Source organism: Notolepis coatsorum, assembly GCF_963971535.1.
Source record: "Notolepis coatsorum genome assembly, chromosome: 14".
NCBI classification, from domain to species: Eukaryota; Metazoa; Chordata; class Actinopteri; order Aulopiformes; family Paralepididae; genus Notolepis; species Notolepis coatsorum.
In genome coordinates this window covers 33,801,360-33,815,014 of record NC_140178.1, presented here as the reverse complement: position 1 = coordinate 33,815,014, position 13,655 = coordinate 33,801,360, and positions in this window count along the sequence as shown.

Below are 13,655 nucleotides of genomic sequence, written 5' to 3'. Positions count from 1 at the left end.
GTATACTTTAGTAGCGCAGTATATATACGCACTATGAACAAATAGTCCCATTAGTGGTGCGGTAGCCAAATTCCTACGCGGAACTAGGACTTGTTCGTACATGTCGAGCGGTACGTTTGAACTGGGTCTGAGGGGTATGGCAGCCTGGCACCAAGGTCTCGACCAATAGTAGAATGGAGACTATTATGGGATGTTCAGTAGGCTAGAATGGATATTCAATGCATATTGTACAAGGAATATACAAGGGATATCAGGGAATATTAGAGAATATACAAATACAATTAAATATATATATATAAATAAATATATATATTCGGTTTAATCTGGCCCTTCACAACACACGGACTACTAACTAACTAACTAACTAACTAACTAACTAACTAACTAACTAACTAACTAACTAACTAACTAACTAACTAACTAACTAACTAACTAACTAACTAACTAACTAACTAACTAACTAACTAACTAACTAACTAACTAACTAACTAACTAACTAACAGACATTACTATGGAGCTTAGCAATAGGGAATTGTATCTGTCCCTCCTGGATTCCTGACTCAATCAAATAATGCAAGGAGTTGAACTGACAGCTGGTCACTGTTTTGCCCTGTCTGCTTTGATTCCTGGACAATGCAGTGGTTTTCTAAGACATTTTCGGTGAGTGAGAGTAACATCTTCAGTCTTTGTTTACAGCTACTGCTAGCTAACGTTATGCAAGAAGAGTAGCTACACATGACAGCATCAGCAAACTTAAACTTCACAAACTATATTCAGTTATCACTCTTATCTTGTTCTCTCTGGTGTGATGAGCAGTATTGTGGTGATTTGTTGCTTATTGTTATGTTCAATAAGTTGTGGTTTACAATTAGGCTACTTCTGTAGCTTTACCAAGAGGGGTATAATTTAGCTAGTGATCCAAAGCAATGTTGCAACCATGTGGCAACCAAACAAATAGTGTCAGTACAGTGGCTAGAATACATTGCTGATGGCGACATCATTGTGTGTGTGGTGTGTGATTAAAGCATTGGCTCTCATTCATGGCTGTACATTGCTGGCCAGAGTGAAATGAGTACACCGCTGTAGATGGACCTACACATTGTGAACTCGGGAATCATAGAGAGTTAGGGGTGTAATAATACACTGTAGACATACATACATGCCCTAAAGTTAGAAATCATGAAGAGTTAGGGGTGCAATACTACACTCAAGACATTTCACTCTCAGAAATCGATACACAGGGGGTGGCTGGGTAGTGTAACGAGTAGTGGTTGGGCCCAGGGGACACCAACAGGCAAACCATAATCTCACGGCCAGGGGTGGAAAGCACTTGAGTAATTGTACTTTGTTACAATACTTAAGTACTGTTTTTGGGGATTTGTACTTTACTCGAGTATTATTAAATGGCTGCTTTTTTTTTATATAGTGCTTTTATCCAAAGCGCTTTACAATTTGTTATTCACTCACACATTCACTCACCGACGGCGGAGGCAACCATGCAAGGTGCCAACCTGCTCATCGGGAGCAATTAGGGGTTAAGTGTCTTGCTCAAGGACACATCGGCACGCTGCCCGGGAGGAGCGGGAATCGAACTGGGAACCTCCGGATTGCCAGACGACTGCTCTACCTCTCAAGCCACTGTCGCCCCAGTAAGGTTTGTGTACTTGTACTTTTACTCAATTACATTTCAGAGAAAGAAACTCCTTTACTCCTTACATTTAAAATGCAGACCTACAAAGTACAAATATTGCAGGTCCAACTATTTTAATTAGTATATTTGTTTCTCTGGCCGAACTAATGTTAACATTATTAATCCTGCGGCTGCACTTTATTTAAAAATAGCCAATCAAATCCCCATCAATGGAAAATGAACCCGCCCATACCCATGCTGATTGGTCCTTGTGTAAGACTAGAAAGCGGGGATCTTTGATTAAACACCTGCTATCAGAAGAATAGACGGTCATAAAAAAACTTTTTTACTTTTTAATACTTTAATACATTTAAAAGTAGAAACGTTTGGACTTTTACTCAAGTGTGTTTTTAGCCAGATACTCTGACTTTTACTTGAGTACGATTTTGAGATGGTACCCATACTTTCACGTAAGTTTAATTTCTGGGTACTTTTTACACGCCTGCTCACGGCACACAAACTTATAATCATGGTAATCATTGTCTCAAGTGTCAATATTATATTGTCATTGGAGATATTTCCCCTATATGGTATACTGATAAATGATTAAATCTGACAGGCAGCCATGACAACATGCATCAATGATTTGGTACAAGAGCTTGGAAGACAAGTGTGCAGCACATTATTTGTGTATTATATTTATATATTAAATAAGAACAGCAAAAAGAATGATGATGATAATCATAAGCGATTATGATTAAGTAGTTATTGGTGATTGATTGAATGAAAATTGTATTAACAGATTGCAGAATGGGTACAATACAGTATGGCTCAATACACACAATTGTTAAGGGGATGCAGACCTGGGCCCTATTCCCCGTACCTGGTTCAACTAAGTCGATCAAAAGTCCCATTAGCCAGATTAAATTAACCCGATGTTCGAAACTAGGCTTTCCGTGTTCCTCGAATGCTGATTCACTCTTGTTAATTCGAATCAGACTTGATTTATGCTTGAATGAAACACAATCCGGGCGCTCCGTTAAGCAAATACATCCACAGTGGAGAATATGAAACGAATCAGAGCCAAACGCCCGATAGGTTTCATTCATAAAAAATATCCCAGCGGGATTCACATTTGCAATGCTCTGTTATTAAAATAACCACATAGTGTGTGTCGCGACTCGTGAGTGCCGTATAGCTATGACATGCATTATTTAGGACAAAGTAAATCCATAGGCTGAATATGATTTATTATCAGCATTTTAGGTCTATTATTTTACATTAAAAAAGCCCACTCTAGAAAAACGAAGCACAAAAACATAACTCAGCCCCTCCCCTCGACATTGTAGTTCTTTGAATAGAGTGCAGGGAAAAACAGCCGTACATCTAACAATAATTAACGTATTTACAAGTCGTATTATTTTTTGCAAATAAAGAGACATATAGATAACATCTCAAAGCACCAATATCTCTAGTTCAACCATTTTCTGAATAGCACGACAGAGAGAGAGAGACTTCAGTTTGGTACCCAACCATACTGGTAATTCTTGGCCTGAGACAAACCTTGACTGTATTAGATATGTATAGATAAACTAGATTGGTGGTTCTCAAAGTGGGGACATTGACAGGGTTCCAGGAGGTCCCCTGAAAAATGGAGAATAAGTCAATTCCACAAAAACTGTATTTACTAGAAGTTAGGCCAGAATGCAAAAGCATAACTATTCTGATCACAGGTTTCACTCTCTCCTCTGTTATCTCTACACCTACAATATATACAGAGAGTTATCTAATCTTCTCAGATGGGGGTCACTGACCTATTACTAGTCAATTTGTGGGTCCTTGACATGAACAAGTTTGAGAACCACTGAACTAGATAAACAGCCAGTTTTGCAACAGAACAAGACGATTTTTCACATTTTCAGAACGTCTTATGACCATCTGCTATCAGAGTCATGGTAGATCAACACCACCAGCAACCAGCAGTCTGTTGTTAAGACAAAAGAGAGGGAGATAAGTTAGACTTGTACTTTGCTTTGTGATCAATAAGACATAACCAAAGGCGTACTGAAAAAACATAAAAGCCTTTAGGGCCTTAGAGCCCCACATGTTTCAACTCACAATCTTCTTCAGGGAAACACTGTGAGTTGAAACACATAGACACTAAGCCCATTTATTAAAGGCTTTTACATTTTTGCAAAGCAGTATGCCTTGGTATTTTTCTTGGTTATGCCTTATTGATCACAAAACGAAGTACAAGTCTAACTTATCTCAGTTTTTTGGTCTTGTGATAATTTTTTTTATATTGGAACAAAGCTTCATGATATCTTTAAAAATAGGAACAACAAATCTAATGGTCAGCATTTTATTAAATTCTGAAGGTCTCTAAACAACATCTGTGGTGTTATGGCTCAAATATGACCCAGCAGAGATAATAATAATACTAATAATAATAATAATAATAATAATAATAATAATAATAATAATAATAATAATAATAATAATAATAATAATAATAATAATAATAATAATAATAATAATAATAATAATAATAATAATAATAATAATAATAATAATAATAATAATAATAATAATAATAATAATAATAATAATAATAATAATAATAATAATAATAATAATAATAATAATAATAATAATAATAATAATAATAATAATAATAATAATAATAGTGTGGCATGCAGCATTGACAGGCTGTGGTAGTTCTGTGAATCAAATTTGACTCAAACAAGATTCATATTTGGTTCTAGACATCCCACCGTTACCCTTCCTACTGGGCCCCGTTCCCCGTACCTGGGTAACTGAGTTAGCCGGATAATTTTCAGCATAGCTTGACTTAAGCCAGACATTTCCATTCCCTGATGTCGGATTTTCTAAATCGCCATGGTAACAGATCAGAAAGTTTGAACCTGGTCGAGGGCAGGGTTAAGTTCAGTTAGCTGGATGAACCATGGCCACGCCCCGCAAAGAAATGCCAGCTCGCTTCCTGAAATGATTCTTACAGTCTAGATCTGCATTATACCATTCTGAATTATGTTTTTGTGCTTCGTTTGAAATGTAAAATAATAGGTCTGTGAGGTTTTGTCCTTTGCTCACTTACTCGCTCTGTTCCTTTAAGCCTACTCGCTCTGTTTCCAATTGTTTTCTGTTAATCATTTCATTCCCCTATTCACACGCTTCTTCCCAGAGACGTCGTTGATTGGTTCTCCCCCGTCCACACGCTTATCAATCACATCCCTCAGCTGTCACTGCTTGTCAATTAAGCATTCCCGTATTATTTATACCCCGTTTCCCCATTCAAGTTTTGTTGGATCGTTTTAATATTTCAGTTGCATTCGCCGTTCCTGCTGCCTGCTGTTGTTTCCCTGTGCTTTGCCTCCAGGATATTCAAGAAGCATTCCTCTTGGACACCATTTTCCCGTGGCGACGCGCTCGCTCCGTTCTGTTCCAAGGCTCTTTACGCACAACGCCTGGGTGAGTTTTTTATGACTGTCTTTGATCCAATTCCGTTTTCCGTGTGTTTATATAACACTGAAGATTTCCAGCTTTTTATCAGACAGTCACTCACCCAGCGTTTAGCCTTTTTTGGATTGTTTCATTGGGATAATATTTTGGCCTAACATCTCCCACTGTGTGTTTACACACCGAAGATATTATCACATTGGATTTGTATTTTGGGACTTCGCTCACAGTGTTTATTTTGCACCGAAGATATCTATCACTTGGGATTGTGTTTGGAACGTTACTCACAGTGTGTATTTACACCGAAGATTCAGTCACTTGGATAACTCTGTTTTCGGGTACAAGTCACCTCTCCTGTTCACCTGCTCTGTTCCACCTGCATTCTGAGTTAACTCGCTCCCTCTCTCTCTCTCGGTCCCGCAACCACCTCGGAGATTCTGCCGAGAGAAGTCTGCAGAGCGGCTCTGACGTCAGCGTCTGCTTCCCCTGACTACCATCCCGGGAGAAGCTGCAGAGCAGCAACATTCAGCCTTGCTTGTATTCCAGTCTTTGTTTGAACTCTTCCAAGTCTGTGCTGTTTATTTAGTCTTAATAAACAAGCCCTTGTTTTTGGCAACTCTGAATCCTACTCTCTTGTGTCGTTGCGTTTGGGGTCGGTGTCAAACCATAACAAGGTCTACCTAAAATGCTGATAATAAATCATATTCAGCCTATGAATTTACTTTGTCCTATATAATGCACGTCATATTTATACGGATACGGCGCTTGCGACACACACAGTTATTTTAATAACGGACTAAACGGATCATTGCAAATGTGAATCCAGCTGGGATATTTTTAATGAATGAAACTTATCGGGTGTTTGGCTCTGATTAGTTTAATATTCTTCGCTGTGTATTTGCTTAACGGAGCACCCGGATGCGTTTCATTCAAGCTGAAGCGTCTATGCGCGGATTGTGGATATGAATTATGAGGAATCTTAATCTGTGGAGTATTTAATTGTATCACTGTCACTGTGACAGTGTCACACGTTATTGTGATATTGTAACTGGGATTAAAATATATGAGGAGATGCGCTGTTTGATGGATTTGATGACGTGACGTGACTTGATAAATTGAATGAGCCTTTGACGTTTTTGATGAATGAATTTGAGAAAATGCATTTATCTTTTCAAGCACTGTTATCTGATGATGGACATGAGGTGTCACTGGTATAAACCAAAGGGTAATCAATTCAATGCATGTATGGATTAGGTCCGAAACAGATTAAAACCTGATTAATAGTGTAACTGCAAGCCTCCCTCCAAGCCTCTCTTTGGAAACCATGTATTTATATAGTACATAATACCTAAGCACATACAGTACAGATATCCTCATAATATAATTCGTATCAATTAGATATACTATTTGGGCTTGTTTTTATCCTTATTCTGAAAGAGTTGAACTAATTGTTTTCGCTAGCAAGATCTCATTTGATTATTCATTCCATAAGCCTACTGCCAGCAGGCACGTTTAAAGAAATATAATCTGATTGATTGGGGTAATGAGGGACTTAAAATTAGCCTATAGATTATGCATTTAACTTGTCGGCGAGGCTATTGAGCCGTACTGCATTGTACCCATTCTGCAATCTGTTAATAAAGTTTTAAATCAATCAATCAATCAATGCCGTTAGAAAATCAGGATTTCTGCGATCGACACCTGCTGTCTTTTCAGCTGAGGCGGCCGCGCGCAATTATCCTGAGTCTCGAGACTGAATCCACCTTCGAGGAACAGGAAAATCCCGGATTCAAACATCGGGTTAATTGAATCTGGATAATGGGACTTTTGATCGACTTAGTTGAACCAGGTACGGGGAATAGGGCCCAGGGAACTTTGTTCAATGAACTTGAAGGCTCTGGTAGTTCTGTGAATCAAATTTGACTCAAACAAGATTCATATTTGGTTCTAGACATCCCACCGTTCCCCTTCCTACCAGGGAACTTTGTTCAATGAACTTGAACACTCTCCCTCTCTCTCCCATACACACTCAAAAACAATATCCCTTGCTCTATCATCACAACTCCTCCCATTCATACTTATTTGTGTTACTTGTGCTGTATAATGCCAATAAATGTTTATCTAATCTAATCATAATAATAATATGGCGTGTGGCATTAACAACATTACACAGTATCATCTAGTGGGGGTATGGCATGAACAACATTACACAGTATTATCTTGTGGGGCCGTGGCATGAACAACATTACACAGTATCATCTTGTGGGGGTGTGGCATGAACAACATTACACAGTATTATATTGTGGGGGTGTGGCATGAACAACATTACACAGTATTATCTTGTGGGGGTGTGGCATGAACAACATTACACAGTATTATATTGTGGGGGCGTGGCATGAACAACATTACACAGTATCATCTTGTGGGGGTGTGGCATGAACAACATTACATAGTATTATCTTGTGGGGGCGTGGCATGAACAACATTACACAGTATCATCTTGTGGGGGTGTGGCATGAACAACATTACACAGTATCATATTGTGGGGGCATGGCATGACATTACACCGATTTCTCGCAACATTGGCAGGGGCGGAGCTTCCTACAGGCGATATAGGCGGTTGCCTAGAGAAGAAAAAAAATTATATATATTTTTTTTTACATTTTTTATTTTTTTTTGCTCGGCGCAGTTTTGGCACCCCCCTCTATATCTGCAACCATTATTTTTACATAAAAAATTCTAACATAAGGGAAAATAAGCCAAAAATCTAAAACGGTCGGTCGGTCTGAGCCTCAGCTTTAGGTGTTCACAGTCAGAACATGCTAGAGCGCTGTGCATTGATGGGTATCGGTCATGATGAAGGAAGCAGAGGCACTTGTACACACCTTAAACCATGGAGGGCAATCTGATTTGGATGGGAAGGAGCTGGCTCAGGAGTTGGAAAATGTGATGTGATTGAGGACTTTGCAGCGAGGAAGGCCAGAAGGATTGCACTGTAAATGGAAACCAGTAGGAGCTACAGGTTAACCTTGAAGTGTGATGATAGGGAGTGGAATGTAAAAAGTTCTTTAGACAAAGTGAATTTGTAATTTTTATTTATTTGTTTGTTTATTTAGCATATTATATTTTGATTATATATGTGTAACATATTTTACAATACATAATTTTCTTTTAAAGCAAATTTGCACATTATTTTGTGGTGAACCTCGCCTAGGGCGCCAAATGTGCTAGGTCCGCCCCTGAACATTGGTATACATAAATGAGGCATGCTTGCGTTCTTGTCAATTTCATTCTGCAGAAGCATTTGTCTCTTCCAACATGAGCTTCAGAGAGAGCAGCTGAGACTGAGGTTGAGGAGGAGGTGCCTGAGGGTGAGGATGATGTTGAGTATGCTCCTGACAGCAGATATTCATACCATATGAAACTCAAGGGAGTAACACCTTTGTATAACAATCTGCCCTTCCTGCCTGGCAATGGACTGCCTTTTCTGGCAGGCCTCGGACTTCCTCTCACTCTGTTCCCCCCACCTCTGCCATGGACATTGATTTACCCCACTCATTCTGCGTCTCTGTGTTCTGCTCTTTGTCTGTTCTCCCTCTCCTCTCTCCAAGCCTTGCCTATACTGTGTATGCTGTCCGACTCCTCTACTGTTGAGCACAAAAACTCTAAACTTGGCTGAAGGGGCATTGTACTTCACTTTTGGACAAGCAGGAAATGCCCAACGGAAAGTTCTATGTAGGTGAAATCTTTGCAGAAAAATGTTTTTTAGTTTTTTTTTCAACAATTACAACAACATTGTGCCAATTAGGCAGTTTTATGTTTACACGTGGGGCGATGGTGGCTCAAGAGGTAGAGTGGTTGTCTGGTAATCGGAAGGTTCCTGGTTCGATTCCTGCTCCTCCCGGGCAGCATGTCGAAATGTCCTTGAGCTCGATGAGCAGGTTGGCACCTTGCACGGTTGCTGTCGGTGTGTGGATGTGTGAGTGAATGGGTGAATGTGAGGAACAAAATTGTAAAGCGCTATATAAATGCACCATTTACATGCGGCAAGGCTTTCATTATGGTTTGTTTGCAGTGATGACTTGCAGCCCTCTTATGGTAAAACATTTTATTTTATTTAAAAAGCCCTTCTGTGAGTGCTGCTGTTTTCTTATGCATGACTAACATGGCTTCTGAATGTATGCTGCCTTAGATATTTACCATAAAACTTAAATTAATATCCCATGCTTGTATTTGCTTCAATCACTGAACTCAACCAACCTATAGGCCTATTTGGGACATGCAACTATAAGGGACAGGCCTTTAATTCCTTTCGCAGAAAACTCTTGCTCACCAAAGATGGAAAATAGCATCAAATTGTTTATTTAAACCAGTATAAAAAATATATATATAATTTTACCTTTATTTTACCAGGTAGTCACTTGAGATCAATGATCTCTTTTTTGAGCAAGACCTGGCCAGTATGAATATGTGACGTGGCATGGTCTAGGTCGGATTACCGATTACCGTGTTGCAATGTGGGTACAGTAGTCCTGCATGCATGTTACGAGAAACTGCTCCAACCATTGAAGTCCCGCCGCTCTAAACAAACGATTGTGGTATCATCTTGGTTACATAGATTGAAAGGTATCCGCCCGATTTGTACATGTGATGGTTTATTTTGAAGGTATGAACCTGTACTTTCATATCATGTTTAAGATTGCTCAACAAGACCTCAAGTCTGTGCCTAGTCACATATTACTTCTATAAAAAATAAGGCTATTGAATAGCAAATCATACAAATCCTTCATTGGATCTTGCTCTGAGAGACAGCACTAGTGAAAGTAGAGAAAACTAGACTTTGTTTTCAGTTGCGACAGCACCCAGCAGCCGCCCACACACACACACACTGCAGCTCACTGTGCAGAGTGAGTCAAACAGACAATACAGACCGTCTGAGACAGACAAGCAGGCTCTGCTACCTTGGCCAGTTAATTTTCAGACAGTATGACCCTGCATATTCGTTTACCTTAGCTTGTAATAAGCTTCCTCCCTCCCTGCACGCAGTCTGGCACGTTTACCGTCTCAAATGAATGAATGAATGAATGACTGAATGAATTAAACGTTTATTTTTGAACATGTTATTCTCCATATTTCTCCAAACAACTCACGGTATCTTGTTCCGTCAAACCAAACAATCATAACAACAAATTAAAAAACAGTAAAAAAAAAAAAAAAAAATAAAAAAAAAAGGAATTATAAACAAAAGGTCAAGAGCAATGTGTTTGGTTAGCAGACATGTCCAAAAAAGGAGTAGAGGGAAGCTAAGCTTATTGATCCCTACCCCCTTACATTTATATTTGTTCTTCCATTAATTTGACTAGATATAACATAATTGAGTATATTACAATATAGAATATACTTTTACTTATATTAAAAGATTAAAAGAAAAAAACTTGATTCACTTGACAGCAGTGAATATAGTACAGCACTACATACACAATATAACATAACTTTGTTTATCCTCAATACTCATTTCTGTATTTCTCTAATGTGTATTTTTGTAGCTGCTTTTTAAATTGTGCCAAATATCAGGTCATACTTTTTTCTCTGTGCTGCCATGGCGATCAGCAAAAATAAACTGCTTTGCAGCGTCAATGGCAATTGAGACTGGCCTTTATTTGTAAAAACGTGTAGCCACACCCAGCCAGTAAGAGGGAATGGCTTCTATATGGGACTCTGATTAACGTGTAGCCACACCCAGCCAGTAAGAGGGACAGGCTTCTATATGGGACTCTGATTAACGTGTAGCCACACCCAGCCAGTAACAGAGACAGGCTTCTATATGGGACTCTGCTTTTCATTTAAGTTGCACGATATGTCTGACTTTTAAGTTGAACCTAATGGTTGCAAAAAATCACATTTGTAATGAAACTTTTCAACATACAGTAAATGTGCTCATGGTTAGCCTTTGGAAAACACACATATTTAACAGATATATCTAATAGCTAGGTCAGAGAACCAAAAAAAAAAAGATATCCCTCATTAGCTCTGTATTATGTAGCTCAGCACTTTTCAACCCAGTTTCTACTTTCATTATGTTGCCACCATGCTGGGTGTTAATTGGCTGCTGAGAAGGAGCTGTAGGCTATGAGGTGCTCTAGAAGGGAGTTGATGAAGAACTTCGCTGACCTGCCATTGTGGCTCCAGCTCTAACCTTTCCGTCACATAGCTCAGAATACCTGCTAATGAGGACCGACACCCACGCTACCATCTGCATGTACTACAATATAATGCATACAGTGTGTGTGTGTGTGTGTGTGTGTGTGTGTGTGTGTGTGTGTGTGTGTGTGTGTGTGTGTGTGTGTGTGTGTGTGTGTGTGTGTGGGTGTGGGTGTGTGTGTGCGTGTGTGTGTGTGTGTCTAATGGCCTCTAATAATGGCAAGGTTACATTACAGCCACTGTTAGATTGCCTGGCTGACATGTGGATGAGTGCACATTTTCTCAACTTAAATGAGCGCAAAACAGAGATAATTTTATTTAGTAATGATTCGGTTGACCCTACTGCCAATGCCGGCCCTCTGGGCTCAAATATCCGCTCCTCTGTCAGAAATCTTGGAGTAATCTCTGACAGACATTTTTTATTTGACAAACAGGTTAGCTCGGTGGTTAAAACCAGCTTTTTCCACCTCAGACTCCTGGCCAAGACCAAACCATAACTCTCTCAGAAGGATCTGGAGAGGGTGATCCATGCCTTTATCTCGACCAGGCTGGATTACTGCAATGTGTTGTATGTCGGCATTGACCAGTTGCTGCTCCGTCGCCTGCAACTGGTACAAAATGCGGCTGCCCGTCTGCTTTCCGGTACCAGGAAACGTGACCACATCAGTTCTGGCTTCTCACTACTGGTTCCCCGTCCGTTTCCGTATCGATTTTAAACTTTTACTGACTGTTTTTAAAGCACTAGACGGGCTGGCTCCACTGTACTTAGCTGAGCTCCTGCATCACCCCACCCCATCCGGGAGCCCTAAGGTGTGCTGACCAGTCGATCAGAGCTTCATACGCTGAGATATGGTCACTTTTCCACGTACTCTTACCGGTAAATGTGTCATGCCTCCACGGAATCCCGGGGGTATTATGCGGTGCACGAAGGTTACCAACGTGTGGGAGGCTCTGGTCAACTCGGGGCTTGCTTGTCCGTGTCTGGGGGACTAATGTGCATGGGGGCCTGGTTGTGGTTGTGTCTCTACAACAACGACAACTTATAACTATGCTCGTGTTTCGAAAGACCAGCGATGGAGCATGTATTACTGGTGACAGATATGATACCCACCACTGTGTCTTTTATGAAAAGGTTTTGGATGACCTTGGAATGGAATCTTGGAACCGATTCTACACGTTCAAATGAATTGGTTCTTAGGATTCCTCTGAACTACTGTAGGTAAAATAGTTTTTTTCTGTGATGCCTCCAACACCTTGAATGCCCTCCAAATGACTCTGAAGCTGAATGTTCTTCCTTCTTTTGCTGCATTTTAAAAGTATGATCTCCAACCACTGTGTGTTGACTTGTAACTGCCTTAGCTGATTTTTATTGTTTATTCGTATTTGTTGTGCCAATATCAATCTGCTGATAACTGTATCTTTGTCTTATAAGCTTGTCGTAGCTGAACATGCAGGTAACATCAGTGTTTTGAAATAAAGGTTTGAAATTAAATGCAAATAAAAAAACTAGTGTCCAATAAAAGGTTGACCTGTGTTTAGAAAGTTTAGTTAATTTGTCAATTGGCAATGTGAAACATAGTCAAACCAATACAACTGTTTGATTGAAACCATTTCAAATTAACTTAACCCCCCCCCCCCCCCCCAAAAGGTCCACCTTATGTGGAGTGCTATTTATCCCTCCAGATGTGATTTGCCTAGTTTTGTAGATATCTGCGTAGAGATGTCTGCCATCACTCCAATACAATGGAGCTGAATGGCACTTGAAATGGCATTTGAAAATAACACTTGAAAAGAAGAGAGACCTTGTTGTGAGCAATTTTGTGTGGATTAGCTATTTTCTACCAAACTACACCTCCCATGATAATAAATGGGGGTATACTTCAGTAGAAAATAGTTCCTACATTCAATTTGGTGCTTTGAACATGACAAAGAGAGGCAGATATCTGTATGACATGATACGACTAGGATAGATAGAATCCTAGAATCAGTTCAGTGAAAAAGAAAAAGTGGTTTCACTATGTGACAGTGGTTTTTGTACAGTATGCTAATGTTGAACCGGTAGCTAGCTAGCATACCGGCAAATTACATGCCAACAAGCATTGTAACGTGGGCTTCAGAATAAGGTACTGCTTTCTGTCTTTATTTCTCTTAGTGATCCTATCTGTGAACAATGTGAAAGAGACCAGAGAGGGGAGATGAGGGGAGCTGAGGAGACAGCTGCAGCTGGTCAGAGTGGAACGGTGCCCTTCAGTGTAGGAGGGAACTACTGCAACTCTGTCCGTGGTGCTGAACCAACTATGACAAAATCTCCAACTTGAAGAGAGAATATTGCTGCTTGAAATCTAAG